Raw genomic sequence first — 13,722 nt, 5'->3', positions numbered from 1 at the left:
CTCAATAACAACAAAAAAATGATCCAATCAAAAAATGGGACAGAGGACCTGAACAGACACTTCTCCCTAATGGACACACAAATGGCCAACAAATATAGGAAAAGATGCTCAACATGGCTAGCTGTTAGGAAAATGCAAATCAAAACCACAATGATACCATCTCACACCTGTTAGAATAGCTATAATCAACAGAACAAGTAATAACAAATATTGGAGAGGATGCAGAGAAAAAGGAACCTTCATACGTTGCTGGTAGGACTGCAAATTGGTACAGCACTATGGAAAATAATATGGAGGTTTCCTCAAAAAACTAAGAATTGATCTACCATATGATCCAGCAATCTCTCTACTGAATATTTACCCCAAAGTCTTGAAAACCCATATCTGAAAAGATATTTGCATACCGATGATCATAGCAACACTATTTACAGTGGCCAGGACACGAAAGCAACCGAAGTGTCCTATGATAGATGATTGGCTAAAGAAGCTGTGGTACATATATACAATGGAATATTGCTCAGCCGTAAGAAGAAATGAAAAACTGCCATTTGAGACAACATCGATGGACCTTGAGATAATCATGCTAAGCGAAATAAGCCAGACTGAAAAAGTTGAAAATCACATGATACCACTTATATGTGGGATATAAACCTAAAAGCAACAAATGAACAGGACAAACAGAGACTCAGGGACATGGACAACGGACTAGTGATTACCAGAGGGTAGGGGTGGGGGAGGAGGGTAAAGGGGGTCATATATAGGGGTTGTGGTGGAGGGTGAAGTGGATAAAGGTGATCAAATATATGGTAGCTGAAGGAAACTGAACTCTGGGTGGTAATCGCACAATAGAATATATAGATGTCAAATTATAATGTACACCTGAAAACTATATAATTTTATTAACCAATGTTATCCCAATAAACTTAAAAAAGAAAAAAACCACAATAAGATAACACCTCACTCCTGTCAGAATGGCTATCATCAATAAATCAACAAACGAGTGTTTGCTAGGATGTGGAGAAAAGGGAACCCTCATACACTGCTGGTGGGACCGCAAGTTGGTGCAGCCACTATGGAAAACAGTATGGAGGTACCTCAAAAAATTAAAAAATAAAACTAATATATGACTTGACAATCCCACTCCTGAGTATTTATCAAAGAAATCCCAAACACTAGTTCAAAAAGACATATGCACCCCTATGTTCATTGCAGGATTATTTATAATAGCCAGGATATGGAGGCAACCTAAGTGTCCACTGATAGACAATCGGATAAAGAAGTGGCACACAGGTACAATGGAATATTACTCAGCCATAAAAAGAATAAAATCTTGCTGTTTGCCACAACATGGATGAAGCTACTGGGTATTATGCTGAGTGAAACAGACAAAGACAAATACCATGTGATTCTCACCTGTTTGTGGAATGCAGGAAACAAAATATACAAATGAAACAGAAACAAGCTCATAACAAACTGATAGTTGCCTGCTGGGAGGGGGCTTGGGGGATGGGTAAGAAAGGTAAGAGGATTAAGAAGTACAAATTGCCAGTTGTAAAAACAGTCATGGGGATGTAAAGTACAGCACAGGGAATATAGTTAATGATATTGTTATAACTATGTGTGGTGTCGGATGGGGACTGGATTTACCAGGGAGATATCTAACCACTATGTTGTGCACCCGAAACTCATAATACTATATATTAACTGTAATTGAAAAACTCATGAAAGCAGCTAAAGAAAAATGATACTGCAGAGGAAAGCAATGATTCAAACAACAGCTGACATTTGAAAAAAAGATCACAGTCTACGGCCAGGCCACCCTGAACGTGCCAGATCCCATCTGATCTTGGAACCTAAGAAGGGTTGGGCCTGGTTAGTACTTGGATGGGAGACCACCTAGGAAGACCAGGTGCTGTACACGCAAAAAAAAAAAAAAAAAAAAAAAAAGAAAAAAGAAAACTAGGGCAGAAGGAAGAAGAGGAACAATATCTTTAACTTCTGCAAGGGAAAAAAGCACAATTCTATATTCGAAGACAATGTTCTTTCAGAATAAAAGCAAAACAAAGATATTTTCAAATACAAGACATTAGAGAAAATTCACTGCCAGCAGAACTGCACAATGACAAATGCTCCAGTTCTTTAGACCAAAAGAAATGACACAGGGTCTCCAGGAAGGAAGAACTCCAGAAATGCTAAATATCTGGATAAGTATAAAATATTTTTTCTTAATTTACTTAATATACATATGACTGATGATACAAGAATATACATAGATGTAATACCTATAAAGTACATTCATTTCACATGAATTACACAATAGTAACTCTCAGATGACTGTGAAAAGAGCATTTAAATCATGAAAATAAGTATTAGTTAAATAATGCAAAGAGGTACAGCTAAAAAGCCGATAATAGAAATGGAATGCTTAAAAATCTTTAATTAGTCCAAAGGATAGCAGGAAAGGAGGAACAGAGGAAGAAGTAACGAGAGAAATAGAACAATTAGTGAAATGGTAGCCCCTACATACAATCACATAAATAATTACATTAAATGTTAACCAACTATACGAAGGCAAGGACTGAATGGATTGAAAAGTAACTAGATGCTCCCTTCAAGAAGCATAACTTAAGCATCAAGAGAGACAGGTTAAAAGTACATGGATGGAAAATTTCTTAGGAACAGTAAGCATGAGAAGGCTTGGAGCTAAAAGGGAATTTTAATAATGGCGAAAAGGTCAGTACATAAGTAACACAATTTTTAAATGTTTATGTGACAAACCACAAAGTTTTAAAACGCATGAAGCAAAATTTTAAAAAATTAAAGGGAAAAATTCAGAAAATTGCAATTGGAGATAAAGATTAACCTCTCAGAAACTGTTAGCATGAGACAAAAAATCAGTGAAAACAGTTATCAACAGTATCCACCTATAATCTAATTGATATTAGATATTAAACACTACAAAAAAAAAAACCTTGTATTAATCTGGGCATGAATTAGCTTAATCATTTTACTACCTGAATTGTAGTTATATTTCTTTGGTACATTATTCATGTAATAATTTGCAGCTTAATAACATTCCATTATTTTAAACCATTTTAACAATTTATTTTGACTAGATATTCCTGGAATGTCTTAATAACAACAGAATTTTTATACATATGTAATCTCAAAAGCAGGCTAATAACATTCTATCTGCCAAGGGAGGAAATAAAGTTTAGGTGCAGAAAAATAACTGGACACAGACCCACTCAAAATAGTGACATACTGCTGGGTCTGAGAAAATGTGGACCCCTGATAATTTTAGCAAGCCATACTAAAAAGCCAGCAGTTATTAATTCCTGAAATACAGAAATTAAAAACGTAGATATCTTCCACATTAAACCAAATGCTCTCACTTTGGGGCAAAAAAAAAAATCTCATTAGTATATCTTTCATTCACTTTGTTCTAAGGTGCCTCTAACGTGAACAATCTTATTCATGTTAGAGTTCCCCAAACTGACCCCTGCAATCCTAAATTATCTCTCATAAAACCATGCCAGTTAGGTAGGTGTATATAAGTTGGCATTATAAGGAGGAAACGAAGGAAGCAGGTGGCAAGCCTGGAACAAGCGAGATTTATATTGAAAAGCCCGCATGAGAAGTGCTCAGTCTGCGGGGCACTTACAGACTAGCTCTGGAGCTCAGCCCAAAGCCAGCTGCCACCACCAATCAGGACGATGACGCTAATCAAAGCAGTTCTCAGGCACACAAAAGGAAGAAGTTATACAATTTTGATAGAGTCACCTAAAGCAAAGCTTGTGTCCTAGTAACTGTGGTCTGCTGAGACCTAAACTTTCCAGAAAATGTACTGGTCCTGTGCTCACTGTTCTGTTGCTGTCAACTATCAGACTGACCATAGGAGCAGAAGGCAAAAGACTAGAAGCTGATTCGGCAAGGAGCAGTTCTAATTTCATCAGAAAACTACAGCAAAAAATCTCAAGGGACTTTACTCCTCGAAAAGCAAAATGAGCCCAATACCAGAGAGTTTTAATGAAATCTCAGCACTAAGTTCTTCATGAACTTGCCTCCTGGCAGGAGGAGGATGGCACCTTGAATATCTAGGCAGACAAAAGGTTCAGATATGAGTGAAGGGGCCAAGGCAGGGAGGGCATCAATGGAATATCAGTGAACCTCCATTTCCGGCAGTGCCCCCAGCGCCACTCGTGCTGTGTGGCTGACAAGTTTATAATGCTTCAGTGAAGGACTCCCGACACCGCAACCACAGGGTCCTTCCGGAAGGGGCTTGGACTTGTATCAGGCAGCGTTGAGAAGTTGTTAAAAATGGGCCTTCGTCTGCCATGATGCCTTCAGAGCATAGGGGTAATTCTTTGACTGGTATATGAAAACATCTTATGTAGAAGGATGGAAAACCAGGCCAAAGGTCTGTTTGGTAAGAAGCAGCTGCCACTCAGGTCAACCAGGAGAGATGGGACCCGTTGGTCGTTTTTGTTTGGACAGCCATGTTTTGTCCCTGTTGAAACGTGATGGCAGATCGAGTAGTCTAGTTCTTGCTTTGATGTATGTGATGACAAAGTGGCTTTGTTTGCTGTTGATTTTCTGTGAAGTTGCTATGTCCAGAGGGCAGGAAAAGGCAAACAGGAAAGAAATAAAATGGTAGACTGCATTATAAACGTGAAGGAAATTCCTAACATTTCAGAAAATATAGTCAAAGAACACAACTAAAAGAGAAATTGCCAGAATCAGTTATTTTAAATGACACAACTGTATATTGTTTATAAGAGAAGCACTTTAATTATAATGATACAGGTAGGCTAAGAGCAAAATGATGGGAAAAATTTACCACATGTACAGATGCAGATATGAATTAAAGCCACGACAAGCTACCACTACTTACCTAGCAGAATGGATAAAATTTAAAATACTGACAATATCAAGTGCTAGTGAGAATGGGGAGCAAGCAGATCCCTTGTGTGTTGCTGGAGGGAACGTAAAATGGTACATAGAAGAGAGTCCGGCAGTTTCTTTAAAAACTAAACATATAACTCCCATGTGACCTGGAAATCGTGCTCCTAAGAATTCATCGTGTAGAAATGAAAATGTATCCACACAAAAGCCTACATACAAAAGTTTGTAGCAGCTCTATTTATCATTGCCAAAATTCTAGTAACAGGGAACACAGTAGTGATTTCCAGGGGTTAGGGATGGGGGAGGGTCTGACTAGCATAAAGGGGTAACACAAGGTGGGCTAGTTCTGTATTCTGATCGTGGGGGTGGTTACCAAAACCTATATGTGGGATAAAATTTCGTAGTCACACACACAGTATATGCAAACACTGATGGAAATAATGCAATTACCATCCAACCCAGCAGTTGCACTGCTGGGCATTTATCCTAGAGAAAACAAAACTTGCGTTCACACAAACACCTGTACACAAAGCTCACAGCAGCTTTATTTGTAAGAGCTAAAAATATAATCAGCTTCAGTGTCCTTCAACAGGGGAATGGCTCATCAAACTGTGGAATATACATACTATGGAATACTACTCAGTATTGTGTCTTAAAGCTTACGAAATGTTTTAAAATAAAAGTCAAAATGGTTATATTAATGTAGAGTTTAGAGAAAAATTTGCCAAAGATAAAAAGATATCATGTAGTAATAAAAGGATGAATTCACTAAGCAAACATAATTCTAAATGAATAAGCACCTAATAACAGAATTTCAATTTCAAAATACTTTAAAAGCTGACATAACTGAAAGGAAAAATAGACAAATCCACAATTGTACTTGAGACCTCAATATTCTTCTTTCAGTAAAAAAACAGAATTACTAGGAAGTATCAGCAAATATACTGAAGAACAGAACAATGCCTCAACCAACTGGATATGAATGACATTTATAGAACACTCCATCTGATGACAGTAGATCAGACATTCTTTTGAAGGACACAGGGAAGAATCATCAAGATAGATCATATTCCTGGGTCAGAAACAAACCTTAATAAATTTAAAATAAGTCTAAAATCATATAAAATAGATTCTCAAACCATAAAGAAACTAAACTAGAAACCAATAATGAAAAGAAAACAGACATCTTTAAACATTGGAAATTAAATAATACATGTCTAAATAACCCATGGGTTAAAGAAGATGACTCAGAGGAAATTAGAAAATAGTTTTAAGAAAAAAAATATAAGACAGTAAAATTTACGCAATGTACCTACATTTATAGCATTAGATGCTTATATTAGAAAAGTCTCAAGTCAATAATCTAAGCTTGAACTTTAAGAAAGTCAAGAGAACATACCAATGAGAAAAATCAATAAAACTGAAAACTTTTTTCAAATAGATCAATGAATTTGATAAACCTCTAGCAAGAATGACAAAGAAAAAAGCAAAAATAAATATCAGGAATGAATGAGAGGGTATTACAACAGACACTATAGACATTTAAAGGATAAGGCAATAATATGAAAAACTCCAATATGAATTGAGAACCTAGATGAAAGGGATCATTTCCTCCAAAACCACAAACCAAAATTTACCAAAGGTCAAAGAGATAATCTAAATAGTCCTGTAAGTATTAAATAAATTGAAATTATAATTTTAAAAAACACTTCCCGAAAAAGAAATACGTATGTTCACATAGTTTTACTGATAAATTCTATAAAATAGTTTAACAAGAAATAATACTAATTCTACACAATCTCTTCTTGAAAATAGGTCACATCCCAAGTCATGGTATGAGGCCAGTCCCTGATACCAAAATTAGACAAAGACAGTACAAAAAACTAGACACTGCAGATTAATATCCTTCATGAACAAAATTAATCAAATCCAGCAAGATATAAAAATCTTAATAAGTCATAACCAAGCAGGGTTTATCATGAATACAAGGCTGGTTTAGTATTTGGAAATCAACTGAGTAACCCACTATGTTAACAGTCTAAGGCAGGGGCTGGCAAACTATAGCGTATGGACCCAACTCAGCTGACCACTTTTTTAAGGCCTGCGGGCACCGTTTGAGCGGTCTATCAGTGAGGTGGGGAGGCCAAGCCAAGGCACTGTTCTCCACCCTGGTCGCCCCCTCTACTCCCAGAGCCTGCCTCCCTCGTTGGCAGTTGTGCCTCACCACTTCCCCAGGCCCGTGCTTTTCACCATCTACACACTGGGGACTCCACTGTTTTCAATGGGCTGGAACCAAGCAGTGGAATCACAGTCCGGGAGTCAGTGACAAAGGGAGGTGACCTGCCTCCAGTCAGCCATCCAAGTCGAGATGGTTGGGTTCTCTAGGAAGAAAGAGAGGAAATCAAGGGTCTGGATGTCGCTAGGGCAGAAAGTGAAACTGACTCCAGTGGCTGCCCACTCAGCCTGCCAGGGGCCTCCTCCTCAGGCCAGAGACTCTATATCCAAAGAGTGTCTCTGACTGATGGCAACTAGGCACAATGTATGCCCGCCACCTGGTAAGCCCGACAGATACAGTGACTTAACACAAGGATTTCATTTGTTACAATGATACTACTCAATATCCTCGATTTTGTCTCTTTGCCCACAAAGCCTAAAATGTTTACTCTCTGGTCCTTTTCAGAAAACGTTTTCCGATATTGGTCTAAAGAAGAAAAAACGCTTTATCATTTCATCAATTGATACAGAAAAAGTATTTGACAAAATAAAACATCCAGTAATGATTTAAAACAAAACTCTTAGCAAACTAGGAAAGAACACTTCAACTTGATAAAAGACATCCACCAAGAACCAACGAGTAATATCGTGCTTAACAGACAGAACTGAACGCCTTCCCTAGCAACATGTATAGAATTCGTGTACTAAACACTACAAAATACTAATAGAAAGAAATCAAAGAACACTTAAATTATTGAAGAGACATACAGTGTTTGTGAATTAGAATACCCAAAACAGTAAATATGTCAATTGTCCCCAAACCGATTTACAGATTTAATGCAACAGTAGTCAACATTCTAGCAGTATTTTTGTAGATACAGATGAGCTCATTCTGAAATTTATATGGAAGCAAAGGAACTTAATTAGATCAAGATTTTATTTAAAAAAGAATAAATTAGAAAAATCATACGACTTGATGTTAAGAGATACTCGAAAGTTACTATAATCAAGAATGTGGTAATAGTGAAGGGACAGATCCAGACACCAATGGAACATAACGAAGTCCAGACATGTATGCATAACACGGAAAACTGGTTTTGACAAAGATACAAACGCAATTCAGTGGAGAAAGGACATTCTTTCAACAAATGGTATTTGAACAATTGACCTTTTATGTGGAGGAATGAACCTCAACCTGAACGTAACACCTCATGCAAAAATTAACAAGTATTTATTGATTGACTACAAAATGTAAAACTATAAATTTTAAAAAGGAAACACAAAGGAAAATCTTTGTGACCTGGGGTTAAGCAAAACATTCTTAGGCTTCACACCAACAGCACGATCAATAGAAGAACAAATAAATAAATTGGACCTCATCAAATTTTAAAATGTCTGTAGAAGACAATGTTAAGAGAATGAAAAGATGAGCTATGGACTGGAACAAAATATGTGCAAATAACTTTTCTCTGTAATGTATAAAGAACTTTCAAAATTCAACAATAAGAACTTTAAAACTCAGCAATAACAACCCAGTTAAAAGTTGGCAGAAGACATCAATGGATAATTCACCAAAACAGATATAACAATGACGAATAAGCACATGAAAATATGTACATCATCAGCAATTAAGGAAAGGAAAAGCTAAACCACAATTAGAGTCCACTATGCATCTATTAGAATGGCTTAAATACAAAAATAGGAAAAATATCCAGTTCTCACGAGGTCCCAGAGCAACTGGAACTCATATGTATTGCTTGGAGAATGCTTTCCACTTTGATGGAAATTAAAATACTCGTAGATACTTTTCTCAGCAATCTTCCCCAGAGAAATGAAAACTTACACTCACATTAACACCTGTACACAGCTGTTTCTACCTGCCCTATTCATAATTGTAAATAACTGGAAATGACCCAAATGCAACAACCAATGGGTGAATGGATAAATTAATAGCAGTATGTTCATACAGTGGAATACCACCCAGCGACGAAAAGGAACCGACCACTGATGTGCACGATAAATTTCATGACTCTTAATGGCAATATCTTAAAAGAAAGAAGCCAGTCATATATAATGTTATGTACTACATGATTTTATTTACACGACATTCTCGAAAAGATAATATGGACCGTCATTGGTTTCCAGAGGTTACCAATGTGCTGAGGACAGGCTGTAAAGAGATAGCATAAGGAAGTTTTTTGGTGTGAAGGAACTATTTTGTATCCTGAGTATGGTGGTGGATACACAAATCAATACACGTGTTAAAAGTCACAGACTTGAACACCAAAATAAAAAGGTCGTTTTTAATGTCTGATAATTTTTATGTAAACCTGGAAGGGATCATTTTTATTGTATAATTTTTAAGTAAACCTTAAAGAGATAAGTTGACTATTAGAAGCTCAAATAGTTTTTTTTTTAAGTTTATTATATATGTAGAGTAAAATTTATAATGACAACACCAAGGACAGAAGGGAGCAAATAGAGGTATATACCATTGTAATGACCTGACACTGTACTTTAAGCAGTATTTTTAAGGTAGATTATGATATTGTATGTGGCATATTGTAAAAGCTAGTATAAAATAAAATAAAATAATAAAAAATAAAAATAAAATAAAGTAAAATAAAATAAAATAAAATAAAATAAAATATAAAATAAAATATATAAAATAAAGTAAAATAAAGTAAAATAAAATAAAAAAATAAAATTAAAAAATAAAAAATAAATAAAATAAGCAAAAATAAAATTAAAAAATAAAAAATAAATAAATAAAAAATGAAATAAAAAATAAAATAAAATAAATAAAATAAAAAATAATAATAAAAAATAAAATAAAATAAATAAAATAAAATACATAAATAAAATAAAATAAAATAAAATAAAAAACACTCAATCCAAGAGAGAAGCAGAGAAAGAAACAAAGAACATGAAACATAAAACAAGCAGGAAGATGCTAGATTTTAATACAGACATGTTGTAGTCACACTGAGTTAAATGGTCTAAACACTCAAATTTAAAAACAGAAATTCTAATGTTGTATTAAAAATGTAACCCAGCTATATGTTGTATACAAAAACCCATTTTAAATATATAAATACAGATAGCAAAAAATAAAAGACTGGAAAGGGATGTCATGTAAATATTAGTCAAGAGAAAGCTACAGGGTCTATATTAAGAGTTAGACTTTAGAACAAGAAATACTAACAGGTAAAATAAAGACATTCCATAATGTTAAAGGAGTAACTTGATCAAGAAGACATATCCACTGTAAATGAGTACACATCTAATTAAGGTGCTTCAAAATACATGAAGCAAAAGATGATAAAAATTGAGGATACTAACACAGCCACAATTAGAGCTGGAGACTGCTAGACTCTTTTCTCTGTAAACAACAGAACAAGTAGAGAGAAATGTTAAAAGGACAAAGAAGACTTGAACAATACTATCGACCAACTTTACATCATTATTAGCATTTGTACATCACTCAACAGCAGCAGAATACAAAATCCTTTCAGGTGCCCATGCAACTTTTAAGAGAGTTGAAACTTTAAATAAGAGATGGGACAAAAAAGAGATCATAAGGATAAATGAAAACACGAAATGTCAAAAGCCATTTCTGCAGCTAAAGTGATGCTTAGAAAAATATAATATTAGATGTCTATGTCAGAATAGAAAAAAAGGCCTCAAATCAGTAATCAAAGCTTTCACATCCAAAAATGAAAAAGAGTCAATTCCAAAGTAAGCAAAAAGAAGGAAATAATAAAGCAGAACCCAGTAAAACAAATAAGACGAAGGAGAAAAAAATCAGTGAAACCAAAATGTGCTTCATTGACAAGATCAATAAAGTCAAATCTCTAGCCAGTCTAATATTAGGAAGAAAAAGACAAGACAAAAAAGACCAATAATGGCATTAAGAGTAGATATCACTATAGATATTATAGCCATTAAAAAATATTATGAAAACCTTTGTACCAATAAAACCTTGATAAAATGGAAAAGTTCCTCGATATAAACTATCCACAACAAACTCAAGAAGAATGGAATGGAATAGCTCTATAATTCAGAAATTGAATAAAATTCCCTCCCAGTTAAAAACATAAAAATCTAATGAACAAAGAACTCCAGTTCTCGAAGTGCTTCACTGGTGAATTCTACCAGAGATAAACTCATACTAATTCTATATAAAATCTGGAGACTTGAAGAGGAGAAAATTCTTTCTTACTCATTTCATTAAGCCAGCACTTATTTGATACCTAAACCAGGCAAAGACATTACTAGGAAAAAAAATTATAGAGTGATATTTTATGAATATACATGAAAATTAATATCAAAACATTGCGAAATCACATCAAGCAGTATATACAAAGGATAAATTCATGACCACGTGGGGATCATTTGGGGAATGCAATGTCGATTTGACATTTGAAAATATATAATTCACCATGCTAATAAGAGGCTAAAAAGAATAACCATATAGCCATTGCAATAGCCAAAGAAAAAGCATTTGACAAAATTCAACGCCCAGTCACAATAAACACTCCAAACTCAGAATAAAAGGGAACTTCCTCAAACTGATAAAATTATAAAACTCTATAGCTAATCTCATACTTAATATTGAAATAATGAATGCCTTCCTACTAAGACTGAGAAGAAGGCCAAAATGCCCAACTCGCTATTTCTATTCATTTTTATACTGAAGGTCTAAGTCGGTGCAAAAACTAATAGGTGTATGTATTAGAAAGAAGAAATAAAACTACTTGCAAATGATATGATCATTTACTGCTTTAAAATACAGTATATTAGTCTATGGCCACGCCACCCTGAACGTGCCTGATCTCGTCTGATCTCAGAAGCTAAGCAGGGTTGGTCTTAGTACTTGAGAGACTACCTAGGAATACCAGGTGCTGTAGGTGTAAAAATAAATAATAAAATGCAGTATATTAATAGAAAAATTGAAATACAGTAAGGCCAAAAACTCAGGAGAAAATCTCCCATTAAAAAGATACTGACAGTAACAGCTTGTTGTATTCTTTCGGGTCAAGGTGGCAATTCCAGCAGTTATGTTCTTAGAAGATATGAACTGATGGTTCATAAAGTATGTGTAAAGATTAGTGGGATTTGGGTGTAACCAAGGGGAAGAAGTTCTGTTGCAAGTGGCCTAATTTGATTGTCATCAGTTGGATGTTAGGTTGCTTGCCAGTTGAAATAGCCAGCATTAGCCTGTAGGCAGGCCCTTTAATTTGGCTGTTGGATTGGTTGGTAACAGGCAAAGCTGTCAAGGTCTTTGAATGGTGGCATGCAGGTCTGAGCATTTGCCATGTGTGGGTGTGAGCCTCCTAACTGCAAACCAAGGAAGGCTCCCAAGCTAGCAGTAACCAGTCAACAGGACAGTGTACAGCTGCATCTGAGAGCCAATGCTGCGTGATGTCCAGGGAGGAGATGTCTGTTGTCATCATTATGGAAATGATGTTAAGGGCTTAACTGTGTCCAACCCCACCCCCCACAAATTTATAAGTTGAAGTCCTAACCACCCCCACCGTGTACCTCAGAATTCAACCAATATTTGTAGATGAGGTCTTTTAATTGGTGAATGACTTAAAATGAGGTCTTTAGGGTGGGCCTTAACCCACTCTGACTGGTGTCCTTACTAGAGGAGGAAATTTGGACACCACTTATCCACACACACAAAGAAAAGACCATCTGAGGACACAGCAAGAAGGTGCCATCTGCAAGGCAAGGAGAGGCCTCGGAAAAAAACAACCCCACTGACCCCTTGATCTTGGCCTTCAGCCTCTAGAACTGGGAGACAATAAACTTCTGCTCTACAGGCTGCCCAGTCTGTGGTATTTTGTTAATGAGGGCTGTAGCAGACTAATGTAATGTTGAATTTGTTATTTCCAAATGCTTTTGTTTACTGAGTTCTCCATCACCCTTTTCATTAGCCCACACTGCCCGTGGGGAGACCCCAGTGGTACTAACTTAATCTCCTGAGAAAAATCAGAGAGAGAGAGAGAGTACAGATTACTTAGGCACCCCTTACAACCCAAATATTTGGGAAAGATTTTGGCCTGGTGGAAGTTTGGGCTCAAATGGGTCCCAGGAGAGTATGCAACTCAATCTGGTTTCCAGCCCTTCTGGGATGGGCAAGATCACAAATGTAGAGATATGGGGAGACATCATTAAAGAGCCTCATATACAATGAGTCTATATACATGGAGGGCAGAGACCCAAGCCACTTTAAGTAGGAAAAGGGCAATGGGATTGTTTAAACCCTGGTGTGAGTCAGCCAAGGAGACTTGAATTGAGAGAAAATAAGACATGGGGCAAGACAGAGACCCGATTTCAGGTCCAGTTGCTGGGTTGAAATTTGAAAAGTTGTGTGAGGTGACCTTTGTTTCTTAATTAAACCAGCTGTCTGGGAACGATCAAGAGCATGAAAGGCTACTGAATGCCTTTTCCAAGAGTAGCAATGCACATTGCAGAAAGTGAAATGGGTGCCTTGGTTACGATCGGTAGTTTCTGAAACTCTAAAGAGGATAAGGAGTGTCCTGGCAGGCCTTAGATTACACAGAAACAGGTATGACTTGATTTATATCTTGGGTA

General features: G+C 36.0%; 1 pseudogene; it reads left to right on the top strand.

The window, feature by feature from the left end:
* The first annotated feature begins 1,802 nt into the window (after positions 1-1,802).
* On the top strand, positions 1,803-1,921 carry LOC118611610 (annotated as a pseudogene).
* Positions 1,922-13,722: the final 11,801 nt, after the last annotated feature.

This window comes from Rousettus aegyptiacus, unplaced genomic scaffold (genome assembly GCF_014176215.1).
Source record: "Rousettus aegyptiacus isolate mRouAeg1 unplaced genomic scaffold, mRouAeg1.p scaffold_m13_p_14, whole genome shotgun sequence".
Taxonomy (NCBI): domain Eukaryota; kingdom Metazoa; phylum Chordata; class Mammalia; order Chiroptera; family Pteropodidae; genus Rousettus; species Rousettus aegyptiacus.
Note: the sequence above shows the minus strand (reverse complement) of the source record. Positions and strands in the feature narration are given on the sequence as shown.